Below are 22,488 nucleotides of genomic sequence, written 5' to 3'. Positions count from 1 at the left end.
TAATTTGATGAGTCCTTTGATAAATTTCTTGAATACTCTTGGTCTTTGGGGAAGGACTAGATTCTTCATCCATGTCAAAGGGTTCCTTAGAACTTTCACCAGTTTCAAAATCATTAGGATCTTTATGATTCTCAATGGCCACATGTGGAATAGGAGTGGATATTGGCATATCATCAAACCCCTCATTAAACTTGACATCCCTACTTGTAAACACATCTTCCATACTAGGATCATAGAACCTATATCCTTTCCTTTGGTCATCATACCCCACAAAGGTGCACTTAATGCTTTTCTTGTCAAATTTCTTTTCTCTAATCTCATCTGGTACATGGGCATAGGCTTCACATCCAAACACTCTAAAATACTTAACATTAGGTTTTCTTCCACTCCAAGCTTCTTCAGGAGTAATGTTTTGCAAAACATTTGTGGGAGATCTATTCAAAACATGAGATGCAATATTAATAGCTTCAGCCCATAAAAACAAAGGAAGATTCTTAGATTGTAGCATACAACGTGCCATTTCCACTAAAGTCCTATTCTTCCTTTCAACAATACCATTTTGTTGAGGAGTATATCTAATAGTCATCTCTCTTTTGATCCCATGATGCTCACAAAATGATTTGAACCTATTGTTTACATATTCTCCACCATTGTCAGTTCTAATTCTCTTGATCTTATTTCCACTTTCATTTTCCACAAGAGCTTAAAAAATTTCAAATTTGTTAAACACTTCATCCTTTTGTTTCAAGAAATAAACCCAAATTTTTCTTGAAAAATCATCAATAAATGTCAAGATATACCTAGCTCCTCCCTTTGATGTTGGATTCATAGGACCACACAAATCACTATGGATAAGTTCTAGACTTTTCTTTGCTCTCCATCTAGACCTCTCAAAAGTGTCTCTATGTTGTTTACCAACCATGCATCCTTCACACACATTTGTATTTAATTTTATCCAAGGTAATCCATCAACCATATTCATCTTTGAAAGCATAGCCAAACTTTGATAATTTAAATGACCATACCTTTGATGCCATAACTCACTTAAGGATGATCTTGTAGTGATATAAGCCTTCTTAGCAATACTAGCTTGAAATTTATATAATCCATCATTCTCAACTCCTCTAGCAACTATTTTGTATCCATCATTAATATTCTTGATTAAACACTTATCTAAATAAAACTCCACCTTATATCCATGTTGAGTTATTTGACTCACTGATAGAAGATTTTTAGCCAACCTAGGTACAAAATTCACATTAGTTATCTCTAAATTTTTACCATCATTACCTTTCATTGAAATTGTACCTATTCCTTCTATGTCATGTGAACTATCATCACCAAGAAATATTTTTGCACCTCTTGTTGCTTCTAAAGAGCTAAAAATATTTTTGTTGTGAGTTAGATGTTGGCTAGCTCCTGAATCAATATACCATGCATTACTTGAATCACCTTGAGCAGCCAAAGAAGCTATCATTATATGATGATCGCCCTCTTCTTGAACAAAATTTGATTGCCTTCTTTGATTAAATCTTTTTTGCCATTTCTTAAAACATTGATCACTTTTATGCCCTTCTTTTCCACACTTAAAACATTTGATAGTATTTGCTCCTTTGAGATTATTATTGTAATTTCTTCCTTCATTTTGTGGCCTTTGATAATTTTGCCTATTTTGATTATCTCTTTGTTGAGACCATTGTCTTTGATAATTTCTATATTGATTCCCTTGATTAGGTCTTTGATTTTGATATGTTCTTTCTTGATTATAATTCTTGTATTTTCCTCTAGCTACAAATGCTTGACTCTTACTAGACTCACTTGTAAACTTGTGAAGCCTTTCTTCTTCATTTAACAAAGCACCATAGACTTCTTGCAATTTTATATTTTCAAAATTTTCAGTTAATTCTAAAGTGCGAATGAAATTATTATACTCCTCTGGAAGACTTTCAATTAAAAATTCTATAATTTCATCATCTTCATACTCAACCTTCATCATTGCAAGCTGATTTCTTAGGTTTTTCAATCTAGCAATATGATCATTCATGCTATTTCCTTCTTTCATTTTCAAATGAGTTAATTGCCTCTTAATATCCATTGCTTTTAACTTACTTGTTCTTTCATACATTGTTTGTAAAGTTTCCCATATTGCCTTTGTTGTTTTTAGACCTTGAACATGAGGCCTAATCCCTGGACTAATTTGCCACAAAAGTGTAGCACATGCATTCATATCTTTTTTATTCCATTTATCAAGTTTATCTTGATCCTCAGGTTCTTCTTCTTTGACTAGCTCCCATAAATCTTTCATTTGTAAAATTAACTCCATCTCACATTTCCAATTAGCATGATTTGATCCATCCAATTTTTCACTAACCACAAGACTAGACATCTCATTGGTAGCCATAGTTAAATTCCAATCAATTATCGACACACATACACTCAATCACATAAGCATCAAGTATCTAGCAAAGACCATGCCTTGATATTGGCCTTCTTAAGAACCTATCAAAACAAAAGACTTCTAAAATTACCACTTTCAACTTCCCACACAAATCTTTCAAAGTGCTCTTTATAATATCTTTCAAATGTACTTGATTACTATATCACCAAAAAACCATTAAACACACTCAATTTGTGTCTTCAAATGAAACAGTCTCAACCACATATAGTATCTCAAAAGATTAGTAAAATAAAAAAAGCATACAACACTCGAACTATGTTAAAAATCTCCGCAGAAGCTTAACAAATAGTAAAATTCTGCCCCGAACAGCAACTTATTTCTTCAATATTTTATAAATCAAACTATTCTCCAACTGCACCAACACACATATCTATTCATCAAAAATTGTTTAGTTGAAATCAAACGTACCTTCAGCACTTTCCTTGATTCATTTAATTCTCCCTCAGCTCATAGTGTAATTTGGTATTCACTAATCGCCAATGCAACTTTATAATGGGGGGCAACCTTCTCACATCGATCTTCCTTAACACAATCTCCTTTCTTCACACTTCTAATCAACCAGCATTTTTCAAAGAAAGATTTCACACTGATCACAATCTTTCAATCATGGCTCTGATACCATGAACAAAAACAGAGAGATTAACACAGCAAAAAAACTCAGGAAATGAGCCACAACATATCAATCCAAACTTGAGCACTAAAAAAATCTAGGCCCAACCAGTCTATTTATAGCTGAATGTACAGAGCATTCTAGAGAAGAGTTTGGTAATGTTTTTAATGAGAGTAGTTGGCAATTGGAAGGATGGCCGCCTCTAGAAACATCTTGGTCGGTGCCAACCATACTGTGCGGTGTAATTAATTTATGTTGACAGAAAATAATTCAATTTTTTTTAACAAATCATATTAGCAACCACAAAGATGAAATTCCATAATCTCCACGAACATCCTTCGATCATGTGCCAAATGGGAGCTTTGAAACAAAGTTTGAAAATCCATCAAAGAATAATAGAGGTGGAGTTTCTTCTTATTTGTAATTACAATTACCTTGGTATACATGCATGTAGAATATGAAAATATAGATAGACAAAATATTGGTGTGAGAGCATCTCAGAGTCTTGGTCTAACCCTAGTTCATTTTTGGTTTGTAGTGGTCGTGGACAAACCATAAGTGAATAAAGGCTATTTCATAGTCCCAAATGCCTATGTTTAGGTTGTTAGGAAGATCAAGAGGTCATAAGCACGAGGTTGCCTAAGATGTCAATTTGGGCTTGTCATTGCGAAAGTTGCTTGGGCTCGTCAAAGAAGGTCAAACTTTGACTTTGACTCCAATATGAGTGGAAAGGTGCTCAGAATTTCTCAATAAGTGATTGGAACTAAACTTGGCCCATTGGAAGTGGTCATAAGTCTCAAATCCATCATAAATCATAAATTGTAAAACTTGCTCATGACAACTTTGTGACTTGGCAAAGTTGTCATTACAACATTGTCAACAAATCTTCCAAATCACCAAGAATCAGTTGGAGGACCATACTAGTAGTTGATACACCTACACCAAGGCTATATAATCTCATTTCAAACCCGAGTGAAGGGTTGGAGGCCGTAATGTATAGGTTTGTGTTTGAAAGCAATTATATTTTACAACAATCTTGTTCTTAGTCCCTTTGCAAGCCCAACATCCACATGAAAATGGATTGACTTGGGATTCTTATTTGTATGATTAGTTCTCTAGTTTTGATAGGTATTTAGTAAAACTTTCTACAATGACTTGTTCACTTTCCTGTACATAGTAGTTAGGCAAAGAACGACTCTTTCTTGATATCGACTAGTTGGATCATCACAACCATTTGGAATCAAGTAGGAAATAATGTACATATGCATTTTGGGGTTGTTATGAGTTGGTTTTCTATTTTTAGTACCAAGCCTTAGGTGAGTATTGATACACCCCACTAGGTGCTTAGAAGGTTACAGAGCTTGGAAGGAGAAGTTAACTGATTGGGTTGTGCCAATCAAGAGTTGGAGCATGTAAAGAAATGTGTGAATGTCCTTGGAACAAGATTTGATTGGAAGATAAATCCATATGTATGCCAATTGAACCCTTGCAAGAGTAGACAGTGTACAAAACCTAGAAAATTAGGTGTATGGATAGGTTGGACATCTGAACACTAAAAAATGTTTGAGCTCTTGGGTAAAAGCATAGATCTGTGTCACCATTTGTGATACCAAAATCTGTTTTGGTCAAATCTCATTTCTCTATCAAAACTCATTTTTTTTCAAAAACTAAAAATACTCTTTTATAGATCTTAGATTCAATATCATCATTATATAAAAATTTGAGTGTTTTTATTAGTTGTAATATGTTATAATCTCAAAGTATTATAAGTTGATATTTCAACATTTCAGAAGATGCTCCTTCAAAAAAGCAAAAAAAATAGTAAATCATATCAAATAAATTTAAAAATTATATTTATCTCTAGAGGAGAGAATCCTCTTCACAAATATGTAATTTTTTTTCAAGAAGGTATAGATTTGATAGGAAAGTTTTGACGGGAGGGAAAAACTGTTGGATTTTGATAAGGTCAAACTTGAGTACTTATAACAAAGAAAATATACATAAAAAATAATTATTTCTTTTTTTGTGCACTAGCTATACATGTCATCTATAAGATATTTTCAAATCAGAACAAAAATAAATGATTTGCATATACTTTTTTGATGGGAACTAAACCCTATATTTTTTACAGTTAAAAAAGGGACTTCAAAATAAAATAAAATGAATAAATTCTTACTCAAAAAATTTATAAAAATTATAGGCATAAAGTTCGTCCAATTCTACACATTTCATCAGTTTACATCATCTTCATATTTTAAACACAAATACCTTTTTTTGTCACTAATGTTGAACTGTCACATTCTGATATCATGTTTCTTTATAAAAGGTGACACAGGTTTGTGCTTTTACCCTCTTCCAAAATGGCACCAAGAATCTTAGTTTTTCTTTAGCCTTGTTAAGGAGTTTTATGAGTTATTTGCAAAAAAGTAAAATAGGAGACCTAATTGGGGTATGAGGGCTACTAAACCTATAACAAAAGTTTAAAGAGATTGGTAGAGGACTAATGATCCTCATAAGAAAGAATACTTCTAACCTAACCAAATGTACTAAGGGAGAAGCCCTCTATCCTATCCTAACCTTAGTGAAGTCCTTGGTGAGTGAAATGAGGAGTTGTTTCCTAAAGTTGAGAAGATAGAATCTAAGAGAATTGATAGAGAGATCCTTGAAGGGAAAGGAGGAGTGAATTAGGAATCCCCCTAATGTGGTGTCTTTGAGTGAATCCTAGGATGTCCTAGAATAGAGCCTTGTGAAGTCCTAAGAGATTGGGACAAGTGTGTTGCAGGATCTTCCCTGTCAAATTGGTATCAAAGTAGTGAAAGATTTGGTATAGGACATTGTATATGTCAGAATTTGATAGCGAGACAGTGGGAGAAACCACCATGGTAAAAAATGCAAAACTAGCCAAGGAAATGACAAAGTAGAAGGATAAGAATAGACTCCTAGAGGAAGCCTTGGAATCTATGAAGACTGTTGGTGTTAAGTTTCAGTTATCTCTGTAACTTGTGGACCTGATCTCATCGTAATGGATTATTAACACTTTCTCACACATTAAGGTGAATAAGAAGAACTCTTGTTTACTTTTATGTCCATTTTTTTCTCATGTAACTCCCCATAATTATTGCTTTATGCCTTATTTCTGCTTTGAATAAATCATACACTAGTTGCATAATGTAATTAATTATTATTGAATACAATGTGATCAATGTATTTTTTATTCTTGGAAACTCTATATTTCTTTCGTATATTTTTCTTACATGTTTTCTTTAATTTCTAGCTAGATCTATAGTAGAAAATTTACATGGTATCAGAGATAAGGTTATTAGAAAAAGAAATGTATGTTTTCCAAAAACCATCCACCAACAATCCAAAAAGTTCGTACATATAGCTAAAGGATTTGAGCAATACAAATCCACAAAGCTCAAAGAATACTTGCATGTAAAAACCTATTACGGAGAAGAAAAAGACAAGAGGGGACAAGGGTTTTGCTCTGAAAATATGCAAATTTGTATTCTCAAAAATTAAAAAGGTGAGAGATAATTGTAACAAACAATCTATCCTTATAGAAGGAGATCAAATCTGGAAAAAGGATAACTTAAAAGGGAAAATTTATTTAATAATTAATAATTAATTATTAGATGTGAATGCAAAAGTGCATAAATGTAAAATTTTAAGAAGGGAGAAAAGTTAATTTAATAAATGAAATGAAATTAACTTTTTTCTCTAACACCCCCCTTAAGATGAGCAACAATGCAGCTATAAAAATGCATAAAGAGAAAGGAAACTACGATGCAATGTAGAAAGCAAACTTGGGTCCCAACAACAAGGCCTGATGATGTACCCAATTATAATCAAATCTCTATTAAATAGATAAATAGAGAAAACCTAGAGGGAAAAACCATACTCTAAAAAGAGATAGAGAAGGATGCACAAATGAAACATCTCAAGAAAATTTCTCAAGACCATAAGTACAATGAAAGCCTCCATGATAGAAGCTTGAGACTCCATAGCCCTCCCTAGAATGACAAAACTCCTATGTCGATGAGCATACCAATGTGGCTCCAAGATGAAGGAACAAAGGCAATAAATAAGGATGATAAAGCCCATGTACATAAGGTGCAGTTGGAAGTCATAGCTGATGCTCAAAGGAGAAAGCATGAGAATATTGAAATGGAATCTCCAATGGACGTAGAATGATAGGTGTGTTAAATTTTTCATTTGAGAGGAGATGTGTGTCCTCTAATATATCCTCAAAAACTATAGTAGGTGGCTCACTGACTGGAGCTACAATAGTAGGCAATGTTAAAGAGAAATCATGTGCAAGATATGGAATTTGAGCAGGAGGTGTAGATGTAAAAGTCACAACACTGGTCTTAGGAACAACACATAAGTTCAAGTGACCTAACTTGACCTCAATAGACTCTCACAAAAAAAGAGAGTGAGTGTCTGATAGTGGAGATGGTGGACCAAAATGTGAGAAAGAATGTAGGCATGAAGCATGATCAATAGTCTTTGTAGCAATAATATTGTTTGTCTCACCATCTCTGATATGCACTAAATCTTGTGCAGACTCAATTGTCTTCCCTATCCCAGTGTGTGTAATTTGATAAATAGAGAGAAGGTTAGAGGATAAAGATGGAACACAAATTAAATCATTAAATATACCATCATCAATGTCAATAGAACCTTTCCCACATAGAGTCATAATTGTTCCCCATTGAAATGTGTAGAGTAGGAGAAGCCTCAAAAGAAGAGAACAAATCCTAAAAAGATGCTATATGGTGTGAAGCACTTGAATCTAGTAGCCATCTAGAAGAATCAGGAATACTAGTTGCACATAGTGCATGAATCTTTCCTATATCTTTATCATATGATCGAAATAATGATGATGAAGAAGATCTGCAAGAAGTAGAAGGAATATCAATGTTTCTCTTTTGAAGGAGAGTTGTCAAATCCAAAACCTATTTGGCATAGCCATCTAAATTCTTCTCATAGCAATGTGATTTAGCATGACTAGGCTTATTACAATAAGCACACTTCGGGTATTTCTGGCTTTGGTTTACCCCTCTTAGGAGGAGGTGGCCATGATGAACTGTGAGTTCAATAATCAATCTAAGACTCTATAGAATGAGATTTTTGTGTCTTCTCCCTCATCCCTGAAGATGTTTGAGCTACAAATGCATAAGTTTGTGAGCCTGTGAGAAAATCCAACTAAGAGAGCTTAGCTTTCTCTTAAGTCAAATAATCACAAATAACCTCAAAGGATGGCATGGAAAATCTATTACCCAAAGCATCTTTGGTGGAATAGAAGGTAGAAACAAAAATTTGAAAGTTTCCATGAAGCTTAGAAAGAATAAGATAAATGCACTCAACATCAGTCTTGGTCTTCCCACAACCCTACAATAAAGATTTATTTTGATTGAACTTCATCAAGAAGTCCTCAATGGAAGGAAAGGAATTTGGTACAAGAGAGGTAAGCTCTACCTCTATTTGAAGTGCCCTAAACTCATTTACAGTACAAAACAAGCCATAAAACTTGGTCCACAAAGATAGAAGAGTATCACACCCATCCAGATGAAACTGTATACTATCTGATACTTACAAAGAAATCAATCATGTTGCATCATCCATCTTGTTCTTATGTTGCATGACCTCAAAAGGCCTTTGTAAAACTATTTGCATTGCATCTAAACAAGATCACAACCCTTTTAACTAGAAAAATCGTGTCATCAAGGTCTTCCATATGTGATAGTTATTAGGGGTCAGAAGTTCTAGACAAGAAGAGGTGTCAACCATTGTTTTAGAAGGTGTTAAATTATTTTTGAATGAACTTATGGTTTACATAAGTAAATAATAAAAAAAATGACAAAATATCCCCCACAATGCAAAAATATGAACCCTAGCTGCTAGTAGGAATGTTTAAATGAGAGAAGAGAAAAAAAGCTTTAGATATGAATCACAAATACCTATTTTTTGTAGGCCAAAAAATGACCAAATGTTAAAAGTGCTATGTCCACTCAATATTACTCCAAATTGATACTAGATTTGGAAAGTAGAAAATAAATCATACACTTAAAAAAAAATAGCACTTGAATATGTATCCATATGAGCCCAAACGAAGCCTTTGATGTTGTAAAAATTGAGATTTGTGATTTTAAGAAAAAATTAGATTTAGAGTTCAAAAACAACCTCCACCAATGTGTAGATCACAAAATTCTACCCCAAAACAAAAACAAAAAGAAAATTGCTCAAAAAAAGGAGTCTATATTTGTGAGATATCGTTGTTTTAAAATCACCTCTGTATATTATCTTTACTGAATCATCATTGTCACACCTCCAAAATCTAAGAAAAATGCCCAAAAATGTAAGATTTGTTCTATCAAACCCTTATTCTTCTTTTTCTCCAAATAATGAACAAGCTACAATAGATTTGGCTCTGATACCATGAAGGATTTGAGCAATACAAATCCATAAAGCCCAAAGAATACTTGCACGTAAAAACCTATCACAGAGAAGAAAAAGACAAGAGGAGGCAAGGGTTTTTGTTTGAAAATATGAAAATTGTATTCTCAAAAATGAAAAAGATGAGAGATAATTACAAATGATATATCCTTATAGAAGGAGATTGAAACCAGAAAAAGGGTAACCTAAAAGGGAAAATCCATTTAATAATTACTATTTAGTTATTAAATATGAATGCAAAAGTGAATATAGGTGAAATCTTAAGAAGGGGGAAAAGGTAATTTAATAAATGAAATTGAATTAACCTTTTTATCTAACAATAGCCTCATATAGTTTTTATTTAAATAGAATGTGACCTCAAAATTGTTGTGTGGAGGTTTTTCAAAAGCCATCCACCAATGATCCCAAAAGTTCATATGCATAGCCTCATTTGTGCACCATTTAATTGATAATTTGGGTTTTTTTTGTTCTATTTTTTTACCAGTTTTTTGATTCACAAAAAGGTTAACTACATCACCTTTATTTATGTTTAGGGTTGCAATCTCATCATAATTGAACCCATCATCAAACATGGCATCCATTTGCTCACGCTAGTGAAGAGAAGCATTTTATTCATTGGTAAGTGTTTGAATATTATCCACTATGGTGTTTAACGTGGATAACATGAGATCCAATGCAGGTAGAATGTTATACATGGCTTGAGAACCCCTTAGTTCGGTAATATTTTCTTGTATCAAATAATCAATTCAAGGAGGATTTTGAGGGAGTAGTGGATCCTTTACTAGAGGGTTTTGAGGAACTTTGTTTCATGGCTCAATGGTGTCAACATCATTTGGGTTAGCCATGCCTATTAAATTGCAAAGAAGCCAAAAATTACAAATTGTATTAATAGTTTTTAATTAAACCAAAAAAAAAATTAGTGATTTCTATTAAGAAAAACTAATTTTAAATATAATCAATGAAAATAATCAAATTAACAAAAAATGAACTTATTTGAAGTGGCTTAAATCCTATACCCAATCTAAAATCGTATACCCAAAATGGGGTCATTTAAACAACAACAATCAAAGAAACGATGAAAAATAATTAAAAAATGTGCTCAGGTTTTTTTGGTTTAAATTTTTGGTCATAGGTTTCAGGTACCTGATATTGGATCAGATACCTGAAAAGGGTTGCTATCACCTTTTTGCTTTGGTATCAGGATGGGTGGAAAAAACTTAGAGTGGATCTTAAAAAACTTTTAGAAGATTTAATACTCCACTTTTTTCATATTGCCACTTTTTGGCACACCATGATCCTACATGTACCCTCATTCGCATGCACATTGAACCAAACAAACCATTTAAAATGGATGAACTAATTGAATATGTTGAACTTGTTCAACGGGTTCAAAGGATCAATGTGTTCAAGGAGTTCAAAATGTCCAATTGTAAGAATTTTCCTTAGGGAAAAATTCAGCCAAGCTCAAGGAACTCAAGCACAAGCACAACAGTAGACCAAAAGAGTATGATCAGAATATTGATATGTACTCAATTCCATGTAAAAGTACACTAGGAGTGCTTATATATAAAGGCCTCTGGAATGCTTCTAGAATGCCTAGAAGTCAACATAATGATAAGTCATACAACCAAGAACTTGTCCACTAGATGTAGATTATCCTCTATTAAGCACAAGAGTAAGTGTGATGATGAGAGGATAAGACTACAAAGGTGTAGCATGCAAAATAATGTTGTAGACATCATGCACTATAAGAGGAGTGTGAATAACTATGTTGTCTACATGACAACTCAGTTAATTATGCAAGCTCCAGTGTTGTAGACACCATGTGTTGAATTAGAGTTGCTTACTTCTGTCAACATGAAAACTCATAAAAGTACGCAAATGCCTAAGTGTCTCACCTAAGAAATAATAAAATAATGCATAAACCTAAGTAAAATTAAGTAAAGTCTAATACGTAAATACTTATTTACACCAATAAACCCCCCCTTCCCCCCCCCCCCACCCCCACTCATAAGTATAACTTAGGGGAATGCATTTAAACTTATGAAAGGTAGGATGAAGAATCCATAATGGGTGCCAACTACTAGGCCTTGATAGGTACCCATTTACATAATGAAATGCACTTTCTCAAAAAGTGGAGAAAGAGGGAAAACCTCATGGGAAAAACTCTCCTCCAAAAAGAGAGATGAAAAGAAAAGATGCATGGATGGATGGAGTAATAAAGACCCCCCCATTATGACATACATAAAGTATATACAAAAGAGAAGTATGAGAAGAACAAAATCCCATAAGAGGAAAAAGTCCCCCCATAAAAGAGAAGAAGAAGAGAGACAAGGTAGTCCACCCCTCACCCCCCCACCCCCCCAAAATGCAGAGTGTCTATCAATGATAGTTTCTCTAAGGTAGATGTCAGTCCATGAGTGTTGAATAATGTTCCTACCCTTTGGAAGAAACAATGAAAAAGGTACAAGTGAGATGTTTCCCTTGTGTACAGAAAGAATCCCAATGATGAATGATGCCTTTGAAACATGCTCAACTGTCTCTGTGTCGATGTTGATGGTCATCCCTTTCAAGACTACTAAAAAGAATGAGTGTAGATCTAGAAAGGATGGATGTGGAACATATCTCAAAGAATGAATTGTCTCCTCTAATGATAAAGAGACCTCCTACAATTTTTGTACATAAGGATCCACAATCATATCAACCTGTGAAGACTGATCATGTAGAGAATGGAAAAGAGGGTCAAAGTGAGTCCTCACAACAACTAAAGAAGGATTGTCATTATCAAGGAGAAGATGTAGATGATCAATGATGTCTTCCAAATCTGCTATGTACGACTCCACAAAAAAACTTGAAATACCTGCTATGTAGTCATCCCCTGTTCCTAGAGTTGGAAGACAAGGTGTACCCTACTATGTTGGACCTATCACTGTGGAAATGTATGCATGTGGAATGTGCTGATGATGTGATCTCTCTATGCATCTATCAATAGGATCCCACATATCTAAATCTGTTGAATCACTATGACTAATGTCACTTTCAGTTTCCACAATGTATGAAGTGAGGAGAGGATTAGAGGATAAGATGGGTGGACTTTCTTCAAAGTGTACATTCCTCTCTATAAAAATATCATGAGTCTCAGGATCCATAAGTCTATATGCCTTAACACTCTCTTCATATCCGATGAAAGTACAAGGCCTTTGTGGTGGTACCTTGCATTCCCTGGAAGATATGTTTGTCCGTACTAGACAACTGAAGACTCTGAAGTATTTTACAACTAGTTCTCTGAGGATACCTATTAAGTATGTGATTGGCACTACTTATAGCTTTGACTTCATGTGTTGGATCAAGAGAGTTAGCTTGTATCATGCAACTTTCCATGGACTTAAGAGGTCATATCCTCAGTGTCGCAACATCTGTCATATGTAGACTGAATGCTGGTGGATTCTAAAGATCAATACCCTCAAGTTTGCAAAAGTCTTTAAGTCTTGTGTTCACAAATCCACTTTCATTGTCCATCCTAAAAACCTTGATGACTTTCCTTGATTGATGTTCAACATGAATCTTGAAGGCTTGGAGCTTGTCAACCACTTCATTCTTGTGAGAAGAAAGTAGACCCATGTGTAGTGTGAAAAGTCATCAATGCAAGTGAGTATGTAGCGATCCTGGTTGATTGATGTCACTGCAAAAGGACTTGCTAGCACCATGTGAACCAACTGAAGAACAACTAGTTCTCTTGAAGACTTCCCTTTATCAAAATTCTCCTCTAGATGCATATCCATTGAACATGTTGAACACTCACACTTAGAAAAGTTGATTGTAGGTAGACCTTTGACTATGTCTTTTTAGCAAAGATGCTAAAGATAGTAGAAGACAAGATGACCATACCGCTCATGCCATAATTTGGTTTGTAAAAGTGATTGAGTCAATAAGGCTTGTGAAGGAGACTTAGGCACAAAGTGTGAGAAGGAATAAAGCCTCTTGTCATGATTGACTTTCCCTACTACAACCAATGAATCATCTTTGAGACTGCACACCATTACTGAATGTGGAAGGAACTCAACTTTGTTGCCCTCTCCAAGGTGAGTGATTTGGAAAATTGAGAGGAGATTTGAGCTAAGGTTTGGAACATAGAGAGCATCTTTGAATTCCCCATTTTCCATCTCTACATTTCCTTTCCTTTCAACTTCCATTTTTGTATCATCTCCTAAAAAGATGTGGAGTACCTTTGACTACTTCAATGAAGAAAAGTCTCCCTTTGAAGAACCCATATGATATGAGGCACTGGAGTCAAGAATCTATTCTGATGAAGAACTTGAACCAGCCATAAGTGCTTTCCCTTTTCCCTTTGAAGTGGTTGGAGTTGAATCCTTGGAAGTATCAGGCACTTGAATTTTGTTCTTCTTGAGTAGGTTTTCCAACTCATTGATTCTCTTAGTCTTGCAATGATGCTCATCATGATTCAGCTTCTTGCAATATGCACAAAATAGTTTGTCCTTCTTATCATTTTTTCCTTCTTGTTGGAAGAATAATTACTTTGCTATGAGGAGGATTGTTGTGACTTAGATTGTAATTTTTGCTTCCACTACTTTTTCTTGCTACTATTAGAAATTTTTCCTCGTTGATTTGATTAGTTCTCATTGCTAGCCACCAATGCTTTGGTCTTTGATGAAGTGAGAAGTCCCATATTTATCAACTTGGTTTGTTCAAAAATTAATAATTTTGCAAATGCATCAAATGTAGGCTTTTGGAAAGCACTTCCCATGGTCAACCTGTGAGTGTTATAACTTGAAACAAAGGAAGCATAATCTGAAGGTAGCCTCTTTAGAATGTGATGAATCAACCTATCATCCTTCATGGGATTATCACAATCTTTAAGTAGTGCTCTAAACTCATTCACTTTGTTGATATAATCTTGAATTGTGCCAAAATTCTTTGGATCCAATAGAAGTAGATCATCCTCAATCTAGAATCCTTTTTCCTCATCCACCTTACCATTTAGTACTGATTCAAGTTTGTCCCAAGCAAGTTTGGCTTCCTTGAAACTAGAAATGTGGAACAAGAGATCTCTATGTACACAACTCTTCATAATTCCTAAAGCTTGTTGGTCTTTAATTTTCCAATCAAAGAGTGATGTAACATTAGTGGGTTTGGGAATTGTACCATCAACATAAAGATTTAAACCTTTTTCCATTAATCTACTCCATAAAATATCTTTCCATGTAGAATAATTGTGTGAAGTTAGAAGTGGACCTTTAAGTGAACCCATGATGCAAAAAATTAAAAGAGCACAAAAGAGACACAAAAATACAATACAACCCCCCCCCATTTCACTCAATCAAAAAATCCCCCCCTCCCCCAAAAAATAAAAATAAAATGCTTTTGGCACTTTATAGGTAGTGCACGTACAATAGGCCACTTGTCAAAATGTATAAAGTGAACTTCTGATTTTGCTATTTAAACTACCATTGGAGGCTCAAATATGTCATTAAGCACTGTAGCTCAGATGTACAACAACTTTCAAAAGTAATCAAAGTAATACAATGCAGAAAAGGCCCTAAGTCTAAAAGTGATATTTTAGTCCACACAACCCTGTAATTGCACTTGATTTGGAGTTCGTGGTCTAGGCATCCCAAACTCGGACTATCAAATCAAAACTACATCTAGAGAGGGGTCTGGGCGGAAAACTACTAGGTTAAATTTGGCAGTCAAACAACTATTACATTAGTTCAAAAGTACCTGGAAATGATGGTCATACAACCATCAAATTTAATGTTGTGGAGTGCTGATGTAAACAAAAATAGCCCTCCTAGTGATGTGGTAGAGTTATACACTGATGTGGCAGCTAAATAGAATGTATAGAATCCAAGGTGGTGGTATGATAGGTATGCTAATTGGTGTCCACGTGTTTTTTCTAGGAGCTTATTGTCGGGCCACATGATGTGACTGGGCTCTTGAGTTGGCAATGACCTATTGTCTTAGTTGGCAAGTGGGGTCGAGTTGTCCATAGGTGTGTGGGCTTTGCCTGCACCATGTGGCACTATCCATGGCTAACACATAATAGTCAGGACTATGTTGAGGTTTCAAGCAATGGAAATAAAAAATCACTATTGGCAGGTTGGTTTTCAAAGGCATAGGAACTATTTTAAAGCATCAAAAAAGTTAGAATCATGCTAGAATCTAGAGTGTGGGTTAGAAAAGAGGGATCACCGCTAGGGAAAGTTTGACTGTGCTCAAAAGGGAAATGCAGTAGTTGGAAAGTTGTATAAATGGCCGCTAATGTGGGATGAAAAAGAAAGTGGTGGGATAGATTAATCCAACATTGATTATGTATAAGCCTACCGAAGTGTGTGAAAGGAGATGCCTGTTAGGTTGAGGTAAACAAAAGCTAAGTGCTTGGCTAGTCCTGATTGCAATGTGATCACCTATTGTAGCTAGATTTGATGTGCCCTCACTAGATTAAAAATGTGCAGTGCTCGCTAATGGAATCTTAAACCCCCAAAAATAAAAGAAATATTCACTGTAATTATTCTCTGTAGGGGGCTAGGGTTTTACCACCTGGTTCTTGCAGAAAAAAATCTCTGTAGACCCAACTGGCTGGGATTTTTTTTTTGAAAACTTGCAAAAATATTCTAACAGAAATGTAGAGAAAAATAAATACTGATTTAAAATAAAATTTTCAAATTTAAAAAATGATCATATCGAACTTGCAAATCAGGCCTTTGAGTGCCAATTTGTAAAATTTTTTTGTCACAAATTCAATTATAGCCTAGGGTAGGCAAATTTATAGTCAATTTTCACTAAATTAACATTCTAGACAAAATGGCGAGGTCCACTTTGGCTCTAAATGCTTTGAATGACTGTAATACTTTGGATCTGGGCTGAGATGCTAAAGCAATAAGATGGTCTTAGATGACTATGTAAAGAGAAATTCTCCAAGCTCTGATACCGTGTAAGAATTTTCCTTAGGGAAAAATTCAGCCAAGATTAAGGAACTCAAGCATAAGCACAATAGTAGACGAAAAGAGTATGATCAGAATATCGATATGTATTCAGTTCCATGTAAAAGTACACTAGGAGTGCTTGTATATGAAGGCCTCTAGAATGCTTTTAGAATGCCTAGGAGTTAGCATCATGATAAGTCATACAACCAGGCACATGTCCACCAGATGTGGATTATCCTCCATTAAGCATAAAATTAAGTGCGATGATGAGAGGATAAGCCTAAAAAGGTGTAGCACACAAATAATACAGTAGGCACCATGTGCTATAATAGGAGTGTGAATAATTGTGTTGCCTACATGACAACTCAATTAATTATGCAAACTCTAGTGTTGTAGAAACCATTTGTTGAATTAGAGTTGCTTACTTTTGTGTTGTCAACATGACAACTCATATAAGTACACAAACTCCTAAGTGTCTCACCTAAGATATAATAAAATAATGCAATATAATAAAATAATGCATTAACCTAAGTAAAGTTAAGTAAAGTGTAATAAGTAAATACTTATTTACACCAACACCAATGACTTACAGTCGATCATAAAAATTTAATTCATAAGAAAATAATCTTAACTTTAATTTGGTTTAAGAACAAAATGCAAATTTGAAGTTTGAAAGTTTGGGGTTGGGATAACAACATGCCACTTTGATATCTCCAACCAAACATTTTATCTTTATTAATTTTTCCTAGTAATCTAGATAAACTTGGGTAATGAGTGTTTTGTGTGTTTGAGGTAAAGAAAAATGATAGGAGAGTATGCTCTTCTCCTTTCAAAGGGAATACAAAATTTAGAGCTTTGTTGTCTATCTTATTTTATGCTTTAGAATCTTTAGAGGGCCTACTAGCCAAGGAAAAAAATTTCAAAAAATAATGCCAACTTTTCCTCCTCACTATAATCGATACAATTCCTTCAAACTAAAGTCTCAAATGATGGGTGAGATTATCCATATTTTTCTATGTTACAATGAGTTTTTGGGATGGGGATAGTAGAAGACAACGAGATGTGTTTCTGTGATGACAAAGTGTTTTACCAACTTTGAGGATGGTAGGGTGAGGGGGATTGAAAAATGAGGATGAATATATAAAGATAGTCAAACTAAAAAATATACACTAAAATTTGCAATTTACACGTCATGTATAGGTACCTTCTGTACCTTGTTGGTAAATAATCTAAATAACAATAATAAATTAGATCTATGTTAAATTATTTTTAAAATTCTACAAATTAAGTATAGATACATTAATCAAATAATAATATATCTTTCACTTATTTCCAAATTTTTTATAATTAACCATAACTTATGATTAAAAAGAAAAATATGACTAGTAAGAGTGGACAAATATATGATCACATCAATTTGTAATATAATCTTTTATTTTGTCCAAAATACACTAACATTAACATAAAAGTATGTAAATAATAAAAATTGAATTTTTTTTTTAACTTACTACTTGAAAAGCTCATAAATTACTAATAAAATTGGCATTTAATATTATTTAATAAATTTTTATTTAGAAAAGTATCATCCAATATTACTTATTATTCATCCAATATTATATAATTTTACATACTATTATCATTTATCAATTACTTACAATAGCATGTATTGATGCTCATTAAGATAGATAAGATTGGTTTGTTATAGTTTTTCTATTGATTTCCTATCTTTTCTCAAACTTTTCTCAAAAAGTTATGTTCCACGTTTACTTTTCCAATACTTATAGCCCAAGAAGAATCATAATTATATATGGCTTCAATGAAGTTAGAACATTCAAAAGTAAATTATCATTGATAATCTAAGAAAAGGGGGATTAAAATTACCTAACAAATGCTACCTTTGTAAAAGAGTGGAAGAGAATACTCGTCATCTATTTCTAGAGTGTAATTATGTTATTAACATATGGGATAGGTTGCTACATAATTTGGATATAGTTTGGGTGTTTAAAAATGAGATTGACCTATTTGTTGAGAGTTGGGAATTCCCATTCACCCACCCCCTCCTTATCCAAATGTGGAAGGTAATGTGACCCCCCCTTCCCCCTTGCGTTTGTTGGGGCATTTGGAAGGAAAGAAACAATAGGGCTTTCAGAAATGAAGAGAGAAGTGAGGAGATTGTTATAGATATTACATGCAAGATTCTAGTGGAAAATATGAAGAGCTACAAGCGGAGGAAACTAACAATCCCTTCCAATTAGATGGAATAAAGGATAGCTAGAAACTGGAATCTTGAAGAAGGGTTCATGGAGATTGATAACTCCAAGCAACTTGTTAGGAAAAGGATGAGATGCAAACCCCCTAGAGAGAATTGGGTTATAAATTTTGATGGAGCTATGAGGATGGAGGGATTAACTAGAGGGGGTATTGTTAGAGATAGTGAGGGCACAATGCTTCTGGCCTATGTTGGATACTTAGGGAAAGTCTCGAATAATATAGTAGAAGCAATGGCTCTATTCTGTGGTTTGAAAATGGTAATTAGTGTAGGATGGGAGAATGTGGAAATAGAAGGTGACTCAAAAATTATAATTGAAACTATGAAATGACCCATGAATGAAGGTTGGGCAATCAAAAGGCTTGTTGAAGATATCAGACATTTATTAATCATCTTGAAAAGATTTGAGTTGCACCATATTTTTTGGGAGGGTAACAGGGTGGCAGAAAAGATGGCAACATTAGGACTAAACGTGTAGGGTCTATAGTGCTGGAGAGAATTTAGAGTCTTACCAAACTTGGTAATATTTTTAGTGAACAAAGACATTCGACTTCTTGGTTGAGGACTGGGCCAAAATCATTCTTAAAGAGAAGGATGAGAAGAATCCCAATTAAGACCTTTTCCTCTTTGTTTTCTATGTTATTAGTTTATTGGCTCATGAACTCTATTAGTTTTAAAGTGGATGTGCCTTTTTTTATAAACTTTTATAGTTTATGTTGTTATGGTATAAGCAATAGTAGTATATTTCCACATCATTTCCTTCATTTATTATGTTTAGCGGTTCCTACCTCCATGTGGGGAATTTTATAAGGGAAATGCCATCCTTTGCATCCCCATAGTATTGCACTTGCTTTCCTTACCTTTTAGTAAGCTGATATGCCATCAATTCAAATGCATGTACTTTCCCTTCATGTTAGCGATGATTATGTTAGGTGATTCAAAGTGGGGTTCCTTGGACTTCCACTGTAGATATGACACTATGCATCCCAAATTGCTCACACAACTTTGGATGGTGGGACACAACCTTTATGACTTATACACCACATAATAGTTAAACTAACTACAACACATAATACTACATTTTAAGGATATCGACTATGGAATTCAAACTATGGATGAAGCAGCTCATTTAACTTATTGTTATCAACCAAATGATATCCTCAACATCTCAACCACTCATGGCTCTCCATTCTAGATGTTCTTGAACTCCACTCTCAATTTTTCATCAAATGCCAAATGAAGGTTCTAGTTTTTCCTCAAATAAATTGTACTTTAGACTCTTACCTACCTTTTTCCAGTGATGACATAGATGCCAATTGGCCCTCTTATCTTTAGTGAAACTGCTTTCTTTTACAGAGCTAAGATAATCTCATTGATAAAGAACAATGTTGTTCCCATATTATGGTATATTCCTGTAACTAGAATCACCCTTAATGGCAAGGCCATAGGTATTTTAATCATAATTTTTGACTTGAAATTGGATGGTAGAGGAGGCATCATCATTGGTTGTGGAGTCCAAAACCACTATTTTCTATTTAGCAAAGGTTATGTATAATCGTGCTAAGAAAGAAATTTAGTATGCCATCAATCTTATTCTTATGGATGACTCTTTCAAACTTTGTTACATGACATCTTATTGATATTTTTATTAACCTCCCACATCAAGTTCAAAGGTGGAAAGAAAAAAACAAGTTAGTCCTCCTGTAATCTTTTCCAGAATTCCTTCAACTTTGAAAGAAGATTGATCCTATGGCCTTATCAATAATGTGGTACTCATGTGGGGTTTAATACTTCATAATCAAACATGACTTTTTCTTCTACAATCTATAACAACTCGTGATGCTTTTAAATTGATATAATTAACAATTATGGTAGAGATAAATCTCTGGTTTAGTCACCCCATTAGGAAGAATGATTTTGTCCATGAATGATTATGCAAACACCTTTTGAGAAAAAGAAAAAAACTCCTCCATGCTCTACCTAGATATAGGGCTCCTCCATCTTTCACTTTTCATTTCATTATAGAAAACTTAATTAGTGTTTTATATATATATAAACTTCTCTTTTATTTCATAGGTTTATCCTACTAAAGCTACCAAAACATCAACATGTACAATATGAAAATTTTAGTGAATATGGGTGTGGATTATTTCCCATTTCAAATGCACAATTGAAAGGAAGATGCCCCAAATATATCAAGTTGGAACCAATTGCTAAGTAGGTCAATGTGATTCATCTATTAGTATATATTGGGTTGAAATGGTGTGGAGGATATGATTATGTAGAATAGAAGGTTAAATTAATATATAAGAAGTTTGAAAAAAGACAAATTAACAAAAAAAATAGGATATTTAATATTATTGGAAATTGCTTCTCAATTAGATTGTGTTGAAAATGAAAAATGCAACCTTAATATGCAACATCATAATGAAAAATGTAATCTATTCACTTAACTACAAGGATCAAATGCTTCTTACATAAACAAAAAAGGAAAACCCAAACTTAGCCTACTAAATTTATATGATTCTATGTATCTAACATTGAATTACTCAAATGCATAAATGATCCTTTTCTTAATGAAGTTTTACAATTTTAAACTTTCATCATAAATACCTCTCTCATCAACCTCTTGTAGTGGTCAAGAGTCCTCTCATATGTCAAGACTTCTCGAACCTCATTGTTTATGGCCTATATATGTTCAAATATGGTTTTTAGATGCATCTACAACTTGAACTATAACATTATAATTGATATCAAGAATTCAAACTAGAACTTACCTCTATCGACCCCTCCTTTGGAAATAATGGTTGCATGAGCAAAGATTCAAAACTCTAACCTCCTACCTCATATGCACTAGGTGTTTCCTATGAGATACAAAATCCTATTTTTTAATATCATGAAAATCAGTTTATTTTTTTTATTGAAATAAGGGAAAATAAAAAATTAATTATAGTTATACATACAATGGGGCGCTTGTTGTGAATCGAAATGCCAAAGGGTCTGTGATGCAAATTTTTTTTGGACTCATTACTAGTAACCACACCCTATACAATAAAGAATTTAATTAAATTTCATAGTAAAAACAACCTACAAGAATGCATTAATATTTAATCACTTTAAAAACACCTATTTACCTTTCCCTTGTCAATGGGATGTGCCTCACCCCCCACACTCTGCCCCTCACTAACAAGTGATACTTCCAAGAGAAAATAAAAATTATAAACCATATATGTTCCAATATTAGATAGAAAAACAATGAGAACACAACATAATGTGTCATAGATGTCTCAAGGCCAAATGAAATAGTTGATAATGTGATGTCATCAACTCGTCTGAGCTCCTCCTCAAGCATCAACTAAACATTAATGAAGATCACATACATGTATAAGTCAACATTGGTTAAAATTATTATATTATAAAGATTCACTTTAAATCAACTATGTTGTAACAAAAAAATGTATATAAGTATCGACACAGATGGATCCCATGGCTCTGCATGCCCCTCCTTTATCACATTAGGGTGTGTAGTCTTTGTAGGCACATGTGTTGTGTCCCCCTCCTCAAATAGAAATTGATACTTGGAATGATCATCAATGGGACCTAGAAAAATATTTTTTGCATGTTCTGCAAGTATAGGACACACAAACATGTGATGAGATCGTTGATGATGAACTTGAACTAGCATCATCAACACATGGAGGCAACAGTGAGCTAGTATGTGATATCAATAGGCTACTTAATCTATGAA

Source organism: Cupressus sempervirens, chromosome 3 (genome assembly GCF_028749045.1).
Source record: "Cupressus sempervirens isolate cs-2001-9-10 chromosome 3, ASM2874904v1, whole genome shotgun sequence".
Lineage (NCBI taxonomy): Eukaryota > Viridiplantae > Streptophyta > Pinopsida > Cupressales > Cupressaceae > Cupressus > Cupressus sempervirens.
The sequence above is the reverse complement of the archived record's forward strand: the minus strand, read 5'-3'. Positions refer to the sequence as shown.